Genomic DNA, 19,890 nt, shown 5'->3' with positions numbered 1-19,890 from the left:
TTTTTAATATATATACAGTGGTCCTTGAAAGTTTGTGAACCCTTTAGAATTTTCTATATTTCTGCATAAATATGACCTAAAACAACATCAGATTTTCACACAAGTCCTAAAAGTAGATAAAGATAACCCAGTTAAACAAATGAGACAAAAATATTATACTTGGTCATTTATTTATTGAGGAAAATGATCCAATATTACATATCTGTGAGTGGCAAAAGTATGTGAACCTGTAGGATTAGCAGTTAATTTGAAGGTGAAATTAGAGTCAGCTGTTTTCAATCAATGGGATAACAATCAGGTGTGAGTGGGCACCCTGTTTTATTTAAAGAACAGGGATCTATCAAAGTCTGATCTTCACAACACATGTTTGTGGAAGTGTATCATGGCACGAACAAAGGAAATTTCTGAGGACCTCAGAAAAAGCGTTGTTGATGCTCATCAGACTGGAAAAGGTTACAAAACCATCTCTAAAGAGTGTGGACTCCACCAATGCACAGTCAGACAGATTGTGTACAAATGGAGGAAATTCAAGACCATTGTTACCCTCCCCAGGAGTGGTCGACCAACAAAGATCACTCCAAGAGCAAGGCGTGTAATAGTCGATGAGGTCGTAAAGGACCCCAGGGTAACTTCTAAGCAACTGAAGGCCTCTCTCACATTGGCTAATGTTAATGTTCATGAGTCCACCATCAGGAGAACACTGAACAACAATAGTGTACATGGCAGGGTTGCAAGGAGAAAGCCGCTGCACTCCAAAAAGAACATTGTTGCTCATCTGCAGTTTGCTAAAGATCACCTGAACAAGCCAGAAGGCTATTGGAAAAATGTTTTGTGGATGGATAAGACCAAAATAGAACTTTTTGGTTTCAATTAGAAGCGTTATTTTTGGAGAAAGGAAAACACTGCATTCCAGCATAAGAACCTTATCCCATCTGTGAAACATGGTGGTGGTCGTATCATGGTTTGGGCCTGTTTTTCTGCATCTGGGCCAGGACGGTTTGCCATCATTGATGGAACAATGAATTCTGAATTATGCCAGTGAATTCAAAAGGAAAATGTCAGGACATCTGTCCATGAACTGAATCTCAAGAGAAGGTGGGTCATGCACCAAGACAACGACTCTAAGCACACAAGTCATTCTACCAAAGAATGGTTAAAGAAGAATAAAGTTAATGTTTTGGAATGGCCAAGTCAAAGTCCTGACCTTAATCCAATTGAAATGTTGTGGAAGGACCTGAAGCGAGCAGGTCATGTGAGGAAACCCACCAACATTCCAGAGTTGAAGCTGTTCTGTATGGAGGAATGGGCTAAAATTCCTCCAAGCCGGTGTGCAGCACTGATCAACAGCTACCAGAAACGTTTAGTTGCAGTTATTGCTGCACAAGGGGGTCACACCAGATACTGAAAGCAAAGGTTCACATACTTTTGCCACTCACAGATATGTAATATCGGATCATTTTCCTCAATAAATAAATGACCAAGTATAATATTTTTCTCTCATTTGTTTAACTGGGTTCTCTTTATCTACTTTTAGGACTTGTTTGAAAATCTGATCATGTTTTAGGTCATATTTATGCAGAAATATAGAAAATTCTAAAGGGTTCACAAACTTTCAAGCACCACTGTGTGTGTGTGTATATATATACATATATATATATATATATATATATATATATATATATATATATACACACACACACACACACACACACACACACACTAGGGCTGTCAAACGATTAAAAAATTTTATCGCGATTAATCTCAGAATTTCATATAGTTAATCGCATTTTTTTTAAATCTATGTAAATGAATAAGGCTTTTAAAGTGAAATGTTACAATTAAAATGAACACATTTTATGCTAAAAGTACTTGTTAAAAACTGCTGGGACAAGAGAAAATGGTAAGGGAGTTTATTCACTCACATACTAGGCAGTACTGAACATACAAAACACAAAATTGGATTTTGTGATGGATTAGGGAGCTGTAGTCTCAAATATAAAACATGTAGTCACATACTACTGTGTCTCAGTTCAGACATGTGTGACAAACGAAAATAAAAATGAAATAAAACTTCAATTGTGCTGGAGTTGTATTTAGTCACAGCCTATAGGACTTCACAGTGCTGTGCAAACAAAAATAAATTGCAGTTGGACTTCAAGAAAGACATTTAGTGTCATATCACAGTGCTACAGCATACTGAAATCTCACTTTACAAAAGTATTTTAGAACTGCAAAGTGCATACCAAAACCAACTCAATCACACTCTACTTTTGAAATGAAACTTTTGAAATGAAACTTCCCGTTTAACAGACCTTTCTCCATCACTCACACTTACTCTTACTGATCAGTCCCCCCAGGATTTCGCGGGCCTTTTTTGTGACTGTTGCGGGCTAAAATGTCTGATGTTGCGGGGAGTTTTCCAAAAAATTGCGATGAAAGTTGCGGTGTTTTTTAGGTTTTTGTTGTGATTACATTGCAGGAGGAAGTGAAAGTTGCGAGAAATTGTTGCGATTTTCTTTTTTTGTGATTAAAATTGAGTGATATGTTAAATATTAAGTTATTACTGAAAAAAACTATTGATTAAAAAAAACAAAGACACTGAGAAATGGTCCTATAAACAACTTTACTAATATAAAAGATTACCAGGACTACAAAAATGCAGAAAAATAGGCTTTACTTATCCAAATGCACCTGTTGGTTCAATAGTTAAAGTGCAGAGAACCTCACAGCACAACATGAAGTTGCCTTAAAATATAATATAAATGCCTCAGGTTTCATGTAAGAAAAAAAAAAAACTATCAATACTAGTACTGTGTGCAGGCAGTCTCTCCTGAAGACTAAATTAAACAATAATTATAAACTAATAAAATAAATGGCTCAGGCTTCATAGAAGAAAAAAAAACCCAATTTGAATAGAATCTCACAGTATGATGCTGAAGCTGCCTAAACAATGGAAAATAAAATACCATTTTGGCAAAAATGTTGGCATCCATTAATTTCTTGTATTAAGTAAAAAAATAATGTAAAGTGCACACAGTCCTTCACTTTAAACAACACATTTTCAGTAACAGAATTTAAGCCTATATAAACACTGACTCGCGCATCATGCAGTGTTGCCAGATACTGCTGACATTTTCCAGCCCAAAATATGTTCAAAACCCGCCAAAATGCACTTGAAACCGCCCAATCTGGCAACACTGCGCACATGCTGCTTCTCTTGAACGTATACATGGAAGTAAGGCGGAAGGCAGTTTGTCGACGTCACCTCAAGACGACGCCAACGATTGGTCAAATTTGCGGGAAAGTTGCGGTGATTGGATATAATTGCAAACACCGCCCTGAATTCGCGGGGATTGGTTGAATTTGTGTTGAAGTTGCAAATCGCAACATCGCAAAATCCTGGAGGGTCTGATTGAAGCAGCGCGCGACAAGCCTCAACATGAACTATGGGTGACTCACAGGGCCAAATTAGAATTTGCCTTAAAGGCACTATTTTTTTTAATCGCGATAAATTGAGATCACGTTAATGCGTTATTATCGCGTTAACTTCGACAGCCCTAATATATATATATATATATATATATATATATATATATATATATATATATATACACACACACAGAGTTAGGTCCATAAATATTTGGACAGAGACAACATTTTTCTAATTTTGGTTCTGTACATTACCACAATGAATTTTGAACAAAACAATTCAGATGCAGTTGAAGTTCAGACTTTCAGCTTTAATTCAGTGGGTTGAACAAAATGATTGCATAAAAATGTGAGGAACTAAAGCATTTTTTTAAACACAATCCCTTCATTTCAGGGGCTCAAAAGTAATTGGACAAATTAAATAATTGTAAATAAAATGTTCATTTCTAATACTTGGTTGAAAACCCTTTGTTGGCAATGACTGCCTGAAGTCTTGAACTTATGGACATCACCAGACGCTGTGTTTCCTCCTTTTTAATGCTCTGCCAGGCCTTTACTGCAGTGGTTTTCAGTTGCTGTTTGTTTGTGGGCCTTTCTGTCTGAAGTTTAGTCTTTAACAAGTGAAATGCATGCTCAATTGGGTTGAGATCAGGTGACTGACTTGGCCATTCAAGAATATTCCACTTCTTTGCTTTAATAAACTCCTGGGTTGCTTCGGCTTTATGTTTTGGGTCATTGTCCATCTGTATTATGAAACGCCGACCAATCAGTTTGGCTGCATTTGCCTGGATTTGAGCACACAGTATGTCAATTAAATACCTCAGAATTCATCCGGCTGCTTCTGTCCTGTGTCACATCATCAATAAACACTAGTGACCCAGTGCCACTGGCAGCCATGCATGCCCAAACCATCACACTGTCTCTGCCATGTTTTACAGATGATGCGGTATGCTTTGGATCATGAGCTGTACCACACCTTTGCCATACTTTTTCTATCCATCATTCTGGTCGAGGTTGAGCTTGGTTTCATCTGTCCAAAGAATGTTCTTCCAGAACTGTGCTGGCTTTTTTAGATGTTTTTTTTTTAGCAAAGTCCAATCTAGCCTTTTTATTCTTGAGACTTATGAGTGGCTTACACTGTGCAGTGAACCCTCTGTATTTACTTTCATACAGTCTTCTCTTTATGGTAGATTTGGATATTGATACGCCTACCTCCTGGAGAGTGTTGTTCACTTGGTTGGCTGTTGTGAAGGGGTTTCTCTTCACCATGGAAATTATTCTGCGATCATCCACCACTGTTGTCTTCTGTGAGTGTCCAGGTCTTTTTGCATTGATGAGTTCACCAGTGCTTTCTTTTTCTTTCTCAGGATGTACCAAACTGTAGATTTATGGAATCAATTTTGTGCCAAAATGTTCATACAATACGTTTGAAATATCAAACAAAAACGACAAATCAAAATACAAAAAAAAAAAAAAGTCAATTTTTTTAGACTGGCAAACAAATTATTCGTGTAATCGTGCAAAATATCAGTCTATTAGTCTTCAGAAACCTTTTATTTTTGTTCCGCGTCTTTCTCAGTTTTGCTTGACGTAATTTATTTTGGTTGCGATTCCAGCTTTCTCGTTTGCGCTCCCTGACTTTTTGCTTGCAGTTTTGGCACAAACTTCATGTGTGGGTGGGCTCTCCAGGAATGCATTCCCATTGGGTAACTTGTGTTTGACTGATAGCTACGCTCAGCCATTCCCCGGAGGCTGTTGCGGCCATTTCCTACTCGGATTCTGGCGGACTGTTTGACGAGTGACCGATCCATTGATGGTAAACAAGGATCGAGTGGACTTCAGTGGCGACTATGATATTGAATTTACACTTTGTTGAATTAATTCAATATCATAGTCGCCACTGAAGTCCACTCGATCCTTGTTTACCGTCAATGGATCGGTTATATTATTAACCTTTTTCCCCCATTATAAGTTAAACAGATGTTATATTAAACTTTGTCTTGTCGACATTTTGGAAATTGTTTGTGTTCATTGAGAGATTGTTTAAAATGTTACTTTTCAAAGGGGGTGTACTCATTTATGCTGAGCACTGTGTGTGTAATATATATATATATATATATATATATATATATATATATATATATATATATATATGTGTGTGTGTGTGTGTATACACACACACCACACACACACACACACACATATATATATATATATATATATATATATATATATATATATATATACCGTATTGGCCTGAATATAAGACGACCCTGAATGTAAGACGACCCCCCCTTTTCCAAGTTCATCTTTGGGGAAAAAGTTTTTTGAAGACCAAATGTTCATTCATATGAAGCGTATTTATTTCAAAATTCTGTTTAAAATTAGAGGCTTTTGTTTTTCACATTTAAATAGAGGTCATTTCAGTCTCATTTCTGTGAACACTTTTCATAGAAGTAAAAAAAGAGGCTAAACTGCAGGCTACTAGACAAGCCAAATTAAAACATTTAAATTGCATTAATTCAACAAATTTGTCAGGTTTAGATTGAAAGTTCATAAACTTCAGAATGTCAATGCATAACTTCCCATAGCCTACGGGTATATGGAATAAATTTGCAGAACAGTGCAAATGCTTTAAACAATGCATTAAACAATACATTAAGGTTTACAATAATAAACAACTGAAACAATGGAAAGGGTAGTTTGCTAAATTACAGCTACTCAGCACAGAGATCCTCAGCCTCACTTTGCTCACTCTCACTGTCCTCATTTTCATGTTCCACCAGTCCCTCCCACACAATGTCATCCTCGCTTCCATCCAGTGCGTTTGATATACAGCATTTTTTAAACCCATGACTGATGCTCTCTGGTGAAATTGAATCCCATGCTTGGAGGATCCATTCACATAGCAGACGCACCACAGGCTTTTGAATTTTCCCAGTCGGTGTTAGTGCGTGGTTACCTGACAGGAGCCACTCTGTGTACCTCTTGCAAAGATTGTCCTTGAATGGCTTGTTGACGACAACATCCAAAACCTGCAGCTGGCTCATCTTCCCCCCCGGAATGATCACGAGATAGCCATTCATTTTGCCCACTTCAGTTTTTACTGGCTCCGTCAGATGGCCACGGAAGGCATCCAGAACGAGCATGTTCCTCTTTTTCAAAAGGGCACCAGGTCGCCTGCCCCACACAACCTTGAGCCAGTCTACCACCAGATCAGTGTCCGTCCAGCCTCTCTCCTGTGCACGCACGATAATGCCAGCTGGTAAGGACTCTTTGGGGACAGTCTTGCGCTTCAGAATCACGTATGGTGGGAGTTTAGTTCTGTCGGCAAGACATGCCAACATGACCGTGACTCGGCTTTTCTCATTCCCCGTTGACCTCACAAGGACTGATTTGTCACCTCTTTTAGCAACAGTAACAGATGATGGCATATCAAAAAACACTGGGGTTTGATCAGCATTGCCTATCTGGTTGAGTGGGTAGAAGTGCATTTTTCTTAGTTTGATAACATATCGCTGATAAGACAGCAACTTCTCCTCGAAGTCTGAGGGCAAGTGCTGGGCAAGGCTTGTTCTGCGACGAAGTGACAGTCCATTGCACCGCATCATTCTTTTACACTACCCAAGACTAGCTTTGAACTCCTCTGTGGGTATATTCAGCTCCTTAGCGATCTCCAAAGCCTTCAGCTGCATTATGGCTCTGGTTATGGGCATTCCATCTTTACGTTTTTCCGTCACATATTCACGGACTCTCCTATCAATTTCCTGAAAATGGCCATGTTGAGGCCCGCCAAAAGATTTTCTTTTACTGTTAGCGTTTTTAAAACGTTTTTTCTGGGTTTGCCACCGACAAACATTGCACTCCGTAACCCCATATTTTTTGGCAGCTTGAGAGTTATTTGATGATTTGGCCGCATTCACTACCAAAATTTTGAAATTGGCGTCAGAACTCCGTCTAAGCTGTAGGTTAATTTGACTAGCCTTTGAACCACTCTGTTCAAGGAAATCTCTTGACTTCTCCATTTTTCAGTGCTGCATTGTTGTGAGGGACGGTGGCCGATTCAGTAATTTAAGTGTAAACACTCGTTGTAAAATAGAGCCTATCGTTTTTGGCGGCATTTTGTCTAGTCCGTGAATTTAAGATGACCCCCCTTTTTAAGAGCTATTTTTTACAACAAAAACACCGTCTTATATTCGAGCCAATGCGGTATATATATATTACACACAGTGCTCAGCGTAAATGTGTGTGTGTATGTATGTATGTGTGTATATATATATATATATATATATATATATATATATATATATATATATATATATATATATTTACACACACACATATATATAAAATACATGCACACAAAACTTTGATATTTCAGACACTGTGTTCATGCACCCGAATTGCATCAGTGAATTTTGTTCCCAGAAACACATTTCTGTGATTTCTGTGTGTGCACACAAGTACATACTGAGGGTCAGTTTCACTAATTAGGGTCAGCTCTCAGGATAAGCAGGTAAATACTAAACTCTCTGTCTTGCTCTTTATCTTCCTCTCTAGGGCTTCATAGATAATGTTTTCTGTGGGATTTGGGAGAACATGCCTTGCAGCACTAAAAACTCATGCTATTTGGTCATTCTTTCATGAAAGGACAATGTTTGATACATAAGCTTCTGTATCTTTTAAAGTATCACAGCTCTGCAACAGGTGGTTGTTAGTCACAGAAATAGTCTTTTCAACCTGCAGCCTTGCAATTTTTGGGAAAGCTTTCCAATCCAAGGTTATGATTCGCCCCCTGGAGGTTGTGGTGGTGATCTGCCCTTGCTTTGTCTGCTTGGGGTATGTGTGAGCCCCAGCATACAGTTAGCGACCTATTTCATGCCTCATGGCTGTCTGCTGGACTGTGTTCACAAGCACAAGGACATCACTGGCTCTCAATGATTTACAAATCCTTTTCAACCTGTATTGAATTGAATACAATATAAAGGTTAAATATTTAATGTTCAGGCTGACACTTTTTTGTTTTGTTTTGTTTTTTGGTGAATATACGCTCATTCTGAATTTGATGCTTGCAACAGAGTCCAAAAAAGTTGGGGCAGGTGCAACAAAATACTGGGAAAGCTGTGGAATGCTTAAAAAAACAAAACAAAACCCACATCTGTTTTGGAACATTCTACAGGTAAGCACATTACTTGGTAACAGGTGATGGTATCATGATAGTTAAGAATGGGGTTGTGGCAGCAGGGGCGTGGCCGAGCATCAGTCTGTGAATAGAGGGTAGAGTCAGGGAAGGTGAGTGGTCATGTCACTACACCTGTTGTCAATTAATTTGTGTTTGTGTTTCCTCCAGTGACCACGCCCTATAAAAGGAGAGTGAGAAGGGGAGGTCGGTGCCGAGGGCTTGATAATAGCCTGTGTGGGTGTGTGACAGAGTTTGAGTTGTGTGCTGTAAAGCAGCAATAAAGAAAATAATTAAGAACGCGAATAACCGCCTGCCGTGCTTCTGTGCTCCACCCACATCAGGGTCTCTCTAGAGTGGTGCTGAAACCCGGGCCGAGAGCAGAAGGGAACAGCCCCATGGAGTCCTCGCCGTTCCATGACCTGATCCGTGCCCTCACCACAGACCAGCAGAACCAGAACCAAGAGCTGGTCACCCTCCGAAAGGAGCAAGAACAACAGTTTGAAGCCTTGGTGCTGGCCCAACAGGAAGACCGCCAGGCGTTCCTGCACCTGCTCGCATTGGCGGGGCCCACGACCGCCACTGGAGCGGACCCTCACCACCTCACCCTAACGAAGATGGGTCTGCATGACGATCCGGAAGCCTTCCTTGCACTCTTCGAGCAAGCAGCGGAGGCGTGGGGTCAGCCGGTCGACGCGCAGCTAGCCGCACTACAGCTCCCCGCTGACAGCCGGCTCGTGTACACGGACCTCCGACGAGCCATTCTCCAGCGTGTCAGCCGCTTTCCAGAGCAACAACGGCAGCGCTTCTGCTCGCTGCGCTTGGAGGAGGTCGGCCAACCATTTGCATTCGGGTAACAACTCCGGGATGCCTGCTGGCGGTGGCTGAATGCAGATGACCACGATGCTGAGGGAGTGATCAACCTGGTGACACTGGAGCAATTTGTTGCGCAACTTCCGGAAGGAACGGCGGAGTGGGTCCAGTGTCTTTGCCTGGCGTCGCTGGACCAAGCTATCGAGCTGGCAGAGGACCACATGGCGGCAGTTCTGACTGCAGGAAGGTGTGTCTCCCTCCCGTCCTTGCCCCATTCCCCCACTGCGGAGGCGGGGGCCGTCTCCCCCCCAGCCGGCCCAGCGCACCCGTGATGTCCTCCTGTTTTCCCCTTACTTGTCTGTGTCTCCTCCCCCCCAGGTGAGTGATGTCCGTAGCACCAGTGCAGAGGGAGAGCCTGGGCCGGTGTGCTGGCGCTGCGGGTAGCTGGGACATCTTCAACATCAGTGGTCCGGGTCCCCGACACACCAGAAACCGCCCTCGATTGGGCCGTAGTGTATCGTATACAGGTAAGTGTCCAAGGGGATGCGTACTAGGCCTTGGTGGATTCCAGCTGTAACCAGACCTCAATCCACTAAAGCCTGGTGCAAGGTGAGGCATTGGAGAGAGCACGAGTGGTGAAGGTGTTGTGTGCGCACACAGGGATGTTAACAACTACCCTTTGGTGTCCGTCCACATTCTATTTCGAGGGGAAAAGTGTAGTGTAAAGGCGGTGGTTAATCCTCGTCTCACCCACTCGCTGATTTTGGGGACTGATTGGCCGGGTTTTAAGGAGTTAATGACGCACACAGTAAGGAGTGGATCCTGCAGTAATCCGTCTGGGGAAAGCCCCGGAGTAGCACTGGCGGGAGAAGCTGTCACAGAGCCGTCTACATCAGCACCGTGTCAGGTCAATACACGGAGTGAGGAGCGCCCCGCCCCTCCTTCCTCTCTCGGGGATTCCCTTGGAGATTTCCCATTAGAGCAGTCGCGAGACGAGACTCTGCGGCATGCATTTGACTAAGTGAGAGTAATCGATAGTCAAATTCTCCAGCCAAATGCAACACTGACCTTCCCCTACTTTGCTATTATTAAGGATAGGTTATACCAAGTGATGCAGGACACCCAAACTGGCTAAAAGATGAGTTATTAATTCCAAAGAGCCGCCGGGAACTCATGTTCCAGGTGGCTCACTTTAATCCCATGGCCAGACACTTAGGGCAGGATAAAGCACTAGCCCGAATAATGGCCCAGTTCTATTGGCCAGGGATTCACGGGGATGGCTGTCGGTGGTGTGCGGCATGCTGCGAATGCAAATTAGTAAATCCCGTGGCCACTCCAAAAGCACCTTTGCGCCCTCTCCCTTTAATTGAGACCCCTTTTGAAAGAATTGGGATGGATCTCGTCAGGCCATTAGATCGGTCAGCATGGGGATATCGCTTTATTTTAGTTCTGGTGGACTATGCAACGCGATACCCAGAAGCAGTGCATCTTGGCAATATCTCAGCATGCAGTATTGCAGAGGCGCTCTTCCGCTTTATCTCCCGGGTCGGGATTCCAAAAGAAATCCTGACAGACCAAGGCACTACATTCATGTCACACACACTGTGCGAGCTGTATGGGCTACTGGAGATTAAACCTATCCGCACCAGCATCTGTCACCCACAAACTGACTGCTTAGTGGAACGTTTTAATCGAACTCTCAAAAATATGATTCGGAAGTTCGTAAGCGAAGATGCACGTAATTGGGATAAGTGGCTCGAGCCCCTGTTATTTACATACAGTACGAGAGGTCCCGCAAGCCTCCACAGGTTTTTCACCATTTGAATTATTATATGGGCGTAAGCCGCGTGGCATTTTGGACGTGCTACTGGAAAAATGGGAGGAGGGACCTTCACCTAGTAAGAACGAAATTCAATATGTTCTTGATCTGTGGGCCAAACTCCACACACTCACACACTTAACCCAGGAGAATTTGCAGCAGGCGCAAGAATGTCAAGTCCGACTGTACGACAGGGGCACGCGCCTTAGGGAGTTCACACCAGGAGACAAAGTGCTCATATTACTGCCCACATTGAGGTCCAAATTGGTCACCAAGTGGCAAGGGCCCTTCGAGGTCACACGGCGAGTCAGGGACGTTGACTATGGGGTGAGGCGAACGGACAGGGGTGGGGCATTGCAAATTTACCACCTCAATCTATTAAAACATTGGAATGAGGAGGTCCCCGTGGCATTGGTGTCAGTAATCCCGGAGAAAGCGGAGCTGGGGACAGAGGTTCAAAAAAGAAAATTGACACCACTCCGGTCCCCTGTGGAGACCACCTCTCCCCAGGCCAACTCATGGAGGTAGCCCAGTTGCAGAAAGAATTTTCCAATGTGTTTTCACCCCTGCCCGGCTGCACCCACCTCATAGAACACCACATTGAGACGCCCCCAGGGGTGCAAGTGCACAGCCGCCCTTACCGACTGCCCAAACACACACACACACACACACACACAAAAAAGGTGGTCCAGGATGAACTCGAAGCCATGCTCGAAATCGGCATAATCGAGGAGTCCAACAGTGACTGGAGCAGCCCAGTGGTCCTGGTCCCAAAGACCGATGGGTTGGTCCAGTTCTGTGTGGACTATAGGAAAGTCAACACGGTGTCTAAATTTGACGTGTACCCAATGCCTCGCATTGATGAGCTGCTCAATCAATTAGGCACTGTTCATTTTTATTCGACACTGGATTTAATGAAGGGATATTGGCAGATCCCCTTGACTCCTCTGTCCTGAGAGAAAATGGCCTTTTCCACACCGTTTGGCTTACACCAGTTTGTCACACTTCCTTTTGGGTTGTTTTGGGGCGCCCGCTACATTCCAGCAGCTTATGGACAGGGTCCTCCGCCCCCACACCACCTACGCAGCCGCATACCTTGACGATATTATCATATACAGCAATGACTGGCCACGGCACCTCGAACACCTTAGGGCTGTCCTAAAGTCACTGAGGCGGGCGGGTCTCACAGCTAACCCAAAGAAGTGTGCAATTGGGTGGGTGGAAGTATGGTATCTGTTTCCACTTAGGCCATGGGCAGGTGCATCCCCAAATTAATAAGACTGCAGCGATTGTGGCCTGCCTGAGGCCCAAGACCAAAAAGGGGGTGTGAGAGTTCCTGGGGCTGGCTGGCTGGCTACTATTGTAGGTTCATACCTAATTATTCGGATGTCACCAGACCCCTGACTGATCTCACTAAAAAGGGAGCATCAGATCTGGTCCAGTGGACGGAGCAATGCCAACAGGCTTTCTCTAGGGTAAAGGCTGCACTGTGTGGGGGGCCACTGTTGCAATCCCCTGATTTTTCTCTCCCCTTTATTTTACAGACAGATGCATTGGACAGAGGGCTGGGGACCATTCTGTCCTAGAAGGTGGAGGGCGAGGAGCGTCCTGTGCTGTACCTTAGCCGGAAGCTGTCAACGCGGGAAGGCAGGTACAGCATGATAGAGAGAAATAGTGCCTAGCCATCAAGTGGGCAGTCCTCACCCTCCAGTACTACCTACTGGGACACCCTTTCACCCACTGTTCAGACCACGCGCCCCTCCAGTGGCTCCACCCCATGAAGGATGCCACCACGCGGATCACCCGTTGGTATCTTGCCCTCCAGCCATTTAAAGTCAAGGTGGTCCACAGGCTGGGGGCGCAGATGGTGCTGGCAGACTTCCTGTCCCGTCAAGGGGGGGATGGCTCCCTGGCCTGAGTCGGGCGGTGGGGGTATGTGGCGGTGGGGGCGTGGCCGAGCATCAGTCTGTGAACGGAGGGCGCAGTCAGGGAAGGTGAGTGGTCGTGTCATTACACCTGTTGTTAATTAACGTGTGTTTGTGTGTTTCCTCCAGTGACCGTGCCCTATAAAAGGAGAGTGAGAAGGGGAGGTCGGCGCCGAGGGCTCGATAATAGCCTGTGGGGGTGTGTGACAGAGTTTGAGTTGTGTGCTGTAAAGCAGCAATAAAGAAAATAATTAAGAACGCGAATAACCACCTGCCGTGCTTCTGTGCTCCACCCACTTCAGGGTCTCTATACAGGGGTATCCTGCAAAGGCTCAATCGTTCACAAGTGAGGATGGGATGAATCTCACCTCTTTGTGAAACAACATGGGCACATAGTCCAAAATGTTTAAGAACATTTCTCAACATATAATTGCAAGGATTGTGGGGATTTCTCCATCAACATTTTGTAATTTCAAAAGATTCAGAAAATCCAGAGAAATCTCTACATATTAGGGGCAAGGCTGAAAACCAACATTGAACACCCATGACCTTTGATGCCTCAGGCAGCACTGCATTTAAAAATTGACATGATTGTATAAAGGAAGTTACTCCATGGGCTTGGGAAGGTTTTCAGAAAATTATTGTTCAACACAGTTCATCACTGCCTCTATGATGCAAAGCAAAAGCCATATATCAACAACATCCAGAAAGGCTGCCAAATTCTTCTGAGCCTGAGCTCCTCTGAGATGGACTGACCCAAAGTGGAAGTGTACCATGGTCTGAGGAGTCCACATTTCAAATTATTTTTGGAAATCGTGGATGTTGTGTCCTCTGGGCTAATGAGGAAAAGGATCATCCAAATTATTACCAGCATCAAGTTCAAAAGCCAGCATCTGTGATGGTATGGTGGTATGTTAGTGCCCAAGGCATGGGTAACTTGCACATCTATGAAGGCACTATTAAAGGTCCTATGGCATGAAATTTTCACTTTCTGAGGTTTTTTAACGTTAAAATGAGTTCCTCTGACCTTCTTAAGTCACCCCAGTGGCTAGAAATTTCATAATGTGTAAACCAAACTATGCCCAACATTTGAGAATGGCGCGTCAAAACGGCACATTGATAAACTCTTCCCTTTACTACGTCAGCAAGGGAGATGATCCCCACGCCCCCCCTCTGGATTCCCACCCACTGTATGAATTGCCCGCCCAGTTGTAGTGAGAAGACCATAGAGGGAGGACACAACAACATGCCATCACCTAAGCGAGCGAAACATGGAAATTGCGCTGTACATGGATGTGACAACACAGAAAAGAGTCTGTTTTTACTGCCGACGGGAGAGCCCCTGAAGATGCAGTGGCTTAATTTTATTTACTTCAATAATACGCCGTCGAGTCTACCTAAGACGGTGTATGTTTGTCGGAAGCATTTTCCTGAGGAATGTTTCCACAACTTGGGACAGTACAGGGCAGGTTTTGCACATCAACTGTCACTGAAGCCTGGGTCCGTACCAAGCATCCCTGCCGCATCAGCCACAAACACCGAACAAGTAAGTGTATAACTGTTAAGTCGTTTTGCCGTGTTTTAAAATCGGTGCCACGTTAGCCTTGCAATGGCTACATTAGCTGTGCAGCTAACCGCTTCCTGCAGTTAGCCAGGTACTCTGCGCTACAAAACCAAAAAGCATGCAACATGCTCTGTTAAACTGAGTTTAGTCTGGAAATTGACTGTAACTTATGAGCTTATGTTTTGCTGTGTTTTAAAATCGGTGCCACGTTAGCCTTGCAATGGCTACATTAGCTGTGCAGCTAACCACTTCCTGCAGTTAGCCAGGTACTCTGCGCTACAAAACCAAAAAGCATGCAGCATGCTCTGTTATAATAGCCAATCAAAACAGTTTTTACAAAGACACCCACATTCTTTTTTTTAAGTCACTCGTTCATTTTATTTGTTTGTTTGTTCAGTAAAAACCCAAACATTTGTTGAATTTATTTTATTTCCTCGCGTCGCACCTTAATGATGTCAGCGCGCGGTATTTTTCCCTTCGCGGTTTGTTCCTTCTCTCTCGCCATAGTAAGACCCCCACATCCGTTTGTTCTGACCCACTGGAGGTAGCGTCACAGTGCTGTTAGCCAATCAGAGGTAACACGTTTACATGTCATGAATATTAATGATAAGACCCGCCCCCACCCTCTACCCTTCCCCGCCTCCATGCTTCTCATTAGCAAAACAACGCACTGGGAAAAGGGCTGAAATGGGGCTTTCTCCCAGGAGGCTATATCTACGTGCCGAGGGTTCATTTCGAGAAAGGCTACGGATATAACATCCGGAAACCTCCACAAGCCCGTTTAAAGCATCAACAAACCACCATGCCATGGGTCCTTTAATGCTGAAAGGTACATACAGGTTTTGGAGCAACATGTGCTGTCATCCAGATAATGTCTTTTACAGGGTCATCCCTGCTTATTCCAGCAAGACAATGCCAAGCCACGTTCTGCATGTGTTACAACAGTGGGGCTTTGTAGGAAGAGTGTAGGTGCGAAACTGGCCTGCCTGCAGTCCAGACCTGTCTCCCACTGAAAATGTGTCACATATTATGAAGTGCAAGATACTACAGAGACCCCAAACTGCTGAGAAACTCCAGTCGTATATTAAGCAAGCATGGAAAAGAATTTCACTTTCCAATCTTTATTAATACGTGTCCTCAGTTCCCAAACACTTACTGAATTTTTTTTAAAAAGGTGATATGACAGTGGTGAACGCCAGAAAAAAAGTTGCCCTTGTTCCAACTTTTTGGAATGTTTTGTAGGCATCAAATTCGGAAAATGTGTATTTACGAAATAAAAAACAACTTGAATATTTTGTCTTTTGTATTCAATTGAATATAGGTTGAAAAGGCTTTGTCATTGCATTCTGTATTTATTTACATTTTAGTGTCAACTTTTTTTCAGGGAATTCAGGGTGATAGCTGTGCTTGTAATATTTTTTTAAGTTGGTAATGATTCCTTGTAAGCCTTTTGTAAAGTTTAGTCGAACAAAACCTAAAAATAAACACTGTTTGCCGATCATAAGAAGTGCCCTAATGTGCCCCCACCACATGTTTAAAAATAAAATTTTTATAACCGTATCCATTTTAAGAGTTATGATATTGCTAAAACTAGGCTTATCTGGCCACAACCACTTGCACTGAAACCGAATATCCACCTGTGACCTAACCGGTACACTAGAACACCATTTACATTTGTTATACAGAGCCATCAAATAAAGCCTTCTAATTCTTAATAATAATAATCCCGGGTGGCACTGTACGTGCACGCACTCACTCTCTCTCTCTCTCTCTGTCTGTGTTCATTGCTTCAGATGGGTTGAATGCAGAGAGAATATTTCATTGTGCTGTAATGTAGCCAGCAATGGAGTTTATTGGTATGAAAATGCTCCCAAAGGCTGGGGTGTATGTGCACGTGCACACGTGTGTTCACTGCTTCAATGATCAGGCTTATTTTTACACTCAAAAGCTTGACACTCGGCATATTCAGGGCTGTTTACAATAATTTAGAAGCAATGTATCCACTAGATCTCAGCCTTGGTAAGTCCTGTAGTGTGTGACATCACAATCTTAGATTCTTTTGTGTAATTTGTACTCAGTGTGATATTTGAACCTTGGGGAGAGAGAGATATCAGCATCCAAGGACGATTTTTTTATTTTTCTTTTAAAATAAAATCTGTATACAGGTAGAAATATGAACAAATGAAGACTCAAACATGTCTAGTAGGGATATTATCCTTCAGTATAAAGTTTATTTTTGGGGTTTTGTTAATCTTTAAACACTACATGTTCTAGCATTATTGGCACTGTTGAATCAGAATTTTCATAACTAATAATGATCAACATATTTCATGTTCCTCCAAAATGTTTATTTTATTGTGTGGAAAACCAAAGGGTCATGGGGGTTTCATTCTGAAATTTCTCTTACCCCATTTCTAAAATGTCTCTTTCCCTGTTTTCATGCACCACATGCAGCCGAGATAAAATCACAGGCCTTAAAGAAGAAAAAAAAAACCATGGAATAGCATAAAGGTGCTTCATAAATGGTTCTTCAGTCAAAAACTGCACACAAACAGCTGAAGGGAATCAGGCAAGGTCAGACCTTGTTTACCAGCTTTCCAATCTCCCCCTTACAGGCAACAACAGCTGAGGAAAATGTTATTCTTGATTTCTTCATTCACTTTAGGTGTCAAGATGATTAGTGGAGGTGGAAAAAAACAAAACTGGAATCGCACAGCATGGCTCCAGTCTTCATCTCTTGCATGCACTCTTTGTGAGGGTTTTCCTGAGCTGCTTTTGGTGTTCAGAGAGACAACTTGTGCATTGTCATGGCTGAGGATGGATTTCCAAAGTTCTAGCTTTCTCACAATCCAACTGCAGGAGCATGTGTGTGAAAGTGTAGAGAAAATGAGTTCTAAGCACAGGTGAAGGACACTATCACAGACGAACTTTATCACCCCCCTCAACCAGTTCAACTTGTCACAATGGTGCCATCATGCAGAGGTGAGAGGAAACATACTGAAATTGAATGGCTACCAATTTGAAATGCTATCATTTCTGACAGAGTTGAGTGAGTGAGGCAGTTTTCACTGCTGGTTTCTGTGTAACCTAAAACTGAACTCTATATAAAAATAGAAGCATAGTGCAATAAGTAATGAATTGAATACTGGTTGTGGAGTTGTTGCAGGGGGAAAAAAAGATGGGCTGGGGTGGTGAAGTAGACTTGCTGTCATCACTCCAATCTTGAATTTCCTGTAACAAAGTTTTATTTTTCTAATATCAGAGTAGTTTGCCAGCCCTCAGTGGGGTTTTTTTCTTTTTTTTTTTTATAAAGTTTTTATTAGGGTCCAACCGAGATCAAGATCGGTCATAATGGTGCTTATAACTTTGGCCACATTGCGGCTGAATCAGGGGCCAATAAGGTGCCTTTATTCCGAGTTAAGCAGTTGACCAATTAGCCTGAAGGATTCACTGCACATGTGACTTTGATAAGCAGGAAAGTACTGCACATGCCAGCATTTTTGTAAACCTCAAATGAAGGTAAATGCTGCTTTATTTATAAAGGTGATGAAGCTTATATTAGCTAAGCTTTTTACATTTATAGAACAAATACGTTACTTGCATATGTTTACTAAGAAATCTGCATTGAAAGTTTGTTAGTAAGCTAGCTGGCATATTGTGTTGTCAGATTTGTCATGTTACAAGTGTGATAAAACACGCTCTACAAGAAATTTTCACACGAACTGAGATTAACTGCCACCGCTAAGTTCTTACGCATAACTTGAGCAGTGTGTGCAAGCTAAGTGTCATTTGAATTAGCATGCTCAGTTAGCTGCAATCAAATAAAGATACAAGCTAGTCTTGGAGAGCAAAGTTTCAACAGTGACATTTATTAGCTAGATTATATAAGCGATGTATTTTCACATGTAGAACCCAGTGTCTGACGGTGTGGAGGCACACTCAGGAGACTGGCAGAATTTTAGCTGAGTTCCCACTTGCATTTATTCAGTCAGCGCTTTTCAGCAAACTTTCAAAAACTCAACAAAAGCAAAACGAGTCAGCAGAAACAGGTCCATTCCTGACTCGTGGCTTTCACTCCATGTAGGGTGTGTGTACACGCGAGCATGTATGCATGTTCTCAAAAGCTGTTAGCACGTGTATCTCATTTCAATTACAGCTGCAAGTCTCTTGGGGTATGTCTCTATTAGCTTAGTACATCTAGCCACTGGGATTTTTGCCCATTCCTTAAGGCAAAACTGCTCCAACTCCCAAGTTAGATGGGTTGCGTTGGTCTACAGCAATCTTCAAGTTATGCCACAGATTCTCAATTGGATTGAGGTCTGGGCTTTGATTTGGCCATTCCAAGACATTTAAATGTTTCCCTTTAAACCACCCCAGTGTAGCTTTAGCAGTATGTTTAGGGTCATTGTGATGCTGGACCATGAACCTTCGTCCCAGTCTCAAACTTCTGGCTGACTTAAACAGGTTTTCCTACAGAATTGCCCTGCATTTAGTGCCATCCATCTTTCCTTCAGTCCTGACCAGCTTTCCTGTCCCTGCAGATGAGAAATATCTCCACAGCATGATGCTGCCACCACCATGCTTCACTGTAGGAATGGTGTTCCCAGGGTTTGTGCCACACGTGGCATTTCCCATGATGACCAAAAAGATCAATTTCAGTATCATTTGACCAGAGAATCATCTTCCATGTGTTTTGGGGAGTCTGCCGCATGCTGTTGGGCAAACTCCAAACATGTTTTCTTAAGCAATGGCTTTTTATGCTGATTGGCTAATTTATAAATGGCTGATTTATACAGACATCATGTGACACTTTGATTGCATACAGGTGGGTCTTAATCAACTAATTGTGACTTGTGAAGTGAATTGTTTGGACCAGCTCTTATTTATGGGTTTCATACAAAAAGGGGGGAAACCTATACACACTCCAGATTTTTTTCATCTTATTATTTGTGTCACAATAAAATAATTTGCACCTTTAAAAGTGGTAGGCACAAATGTATGGGAATTTCACAAAACACATTAGTTCCCATTAACACTTGCTATAGCAGCTGTAAACAGTCTGTCCATCACCCTCGAATTGTCACCCCCCCCCTCCCCCAATTTCTTATCGAGTGCTTTTGTACGAGACACTATTCCACGATCAGGTTCCAGTTTATAGCAG

The sequence above is a fragment of the Neoarius graeffei genome, chromosome 18, assembly GCF_027579695.1.
Source record: "Neoarius graeffei isolate fNeoGra1 chromosome 18, fNeoGra1.pri, whole genome shotgun sequence".
In the NCBI taxonomy this organism is placed as follows: Eukaryota; Metazoa; Chordata; class Actinopteri; order Siluriformes; family Ariidae; genus Neoarius; species Neoarius graeffei.
This window is presented reverse-complemented; position numbering follows the sequence as displayed.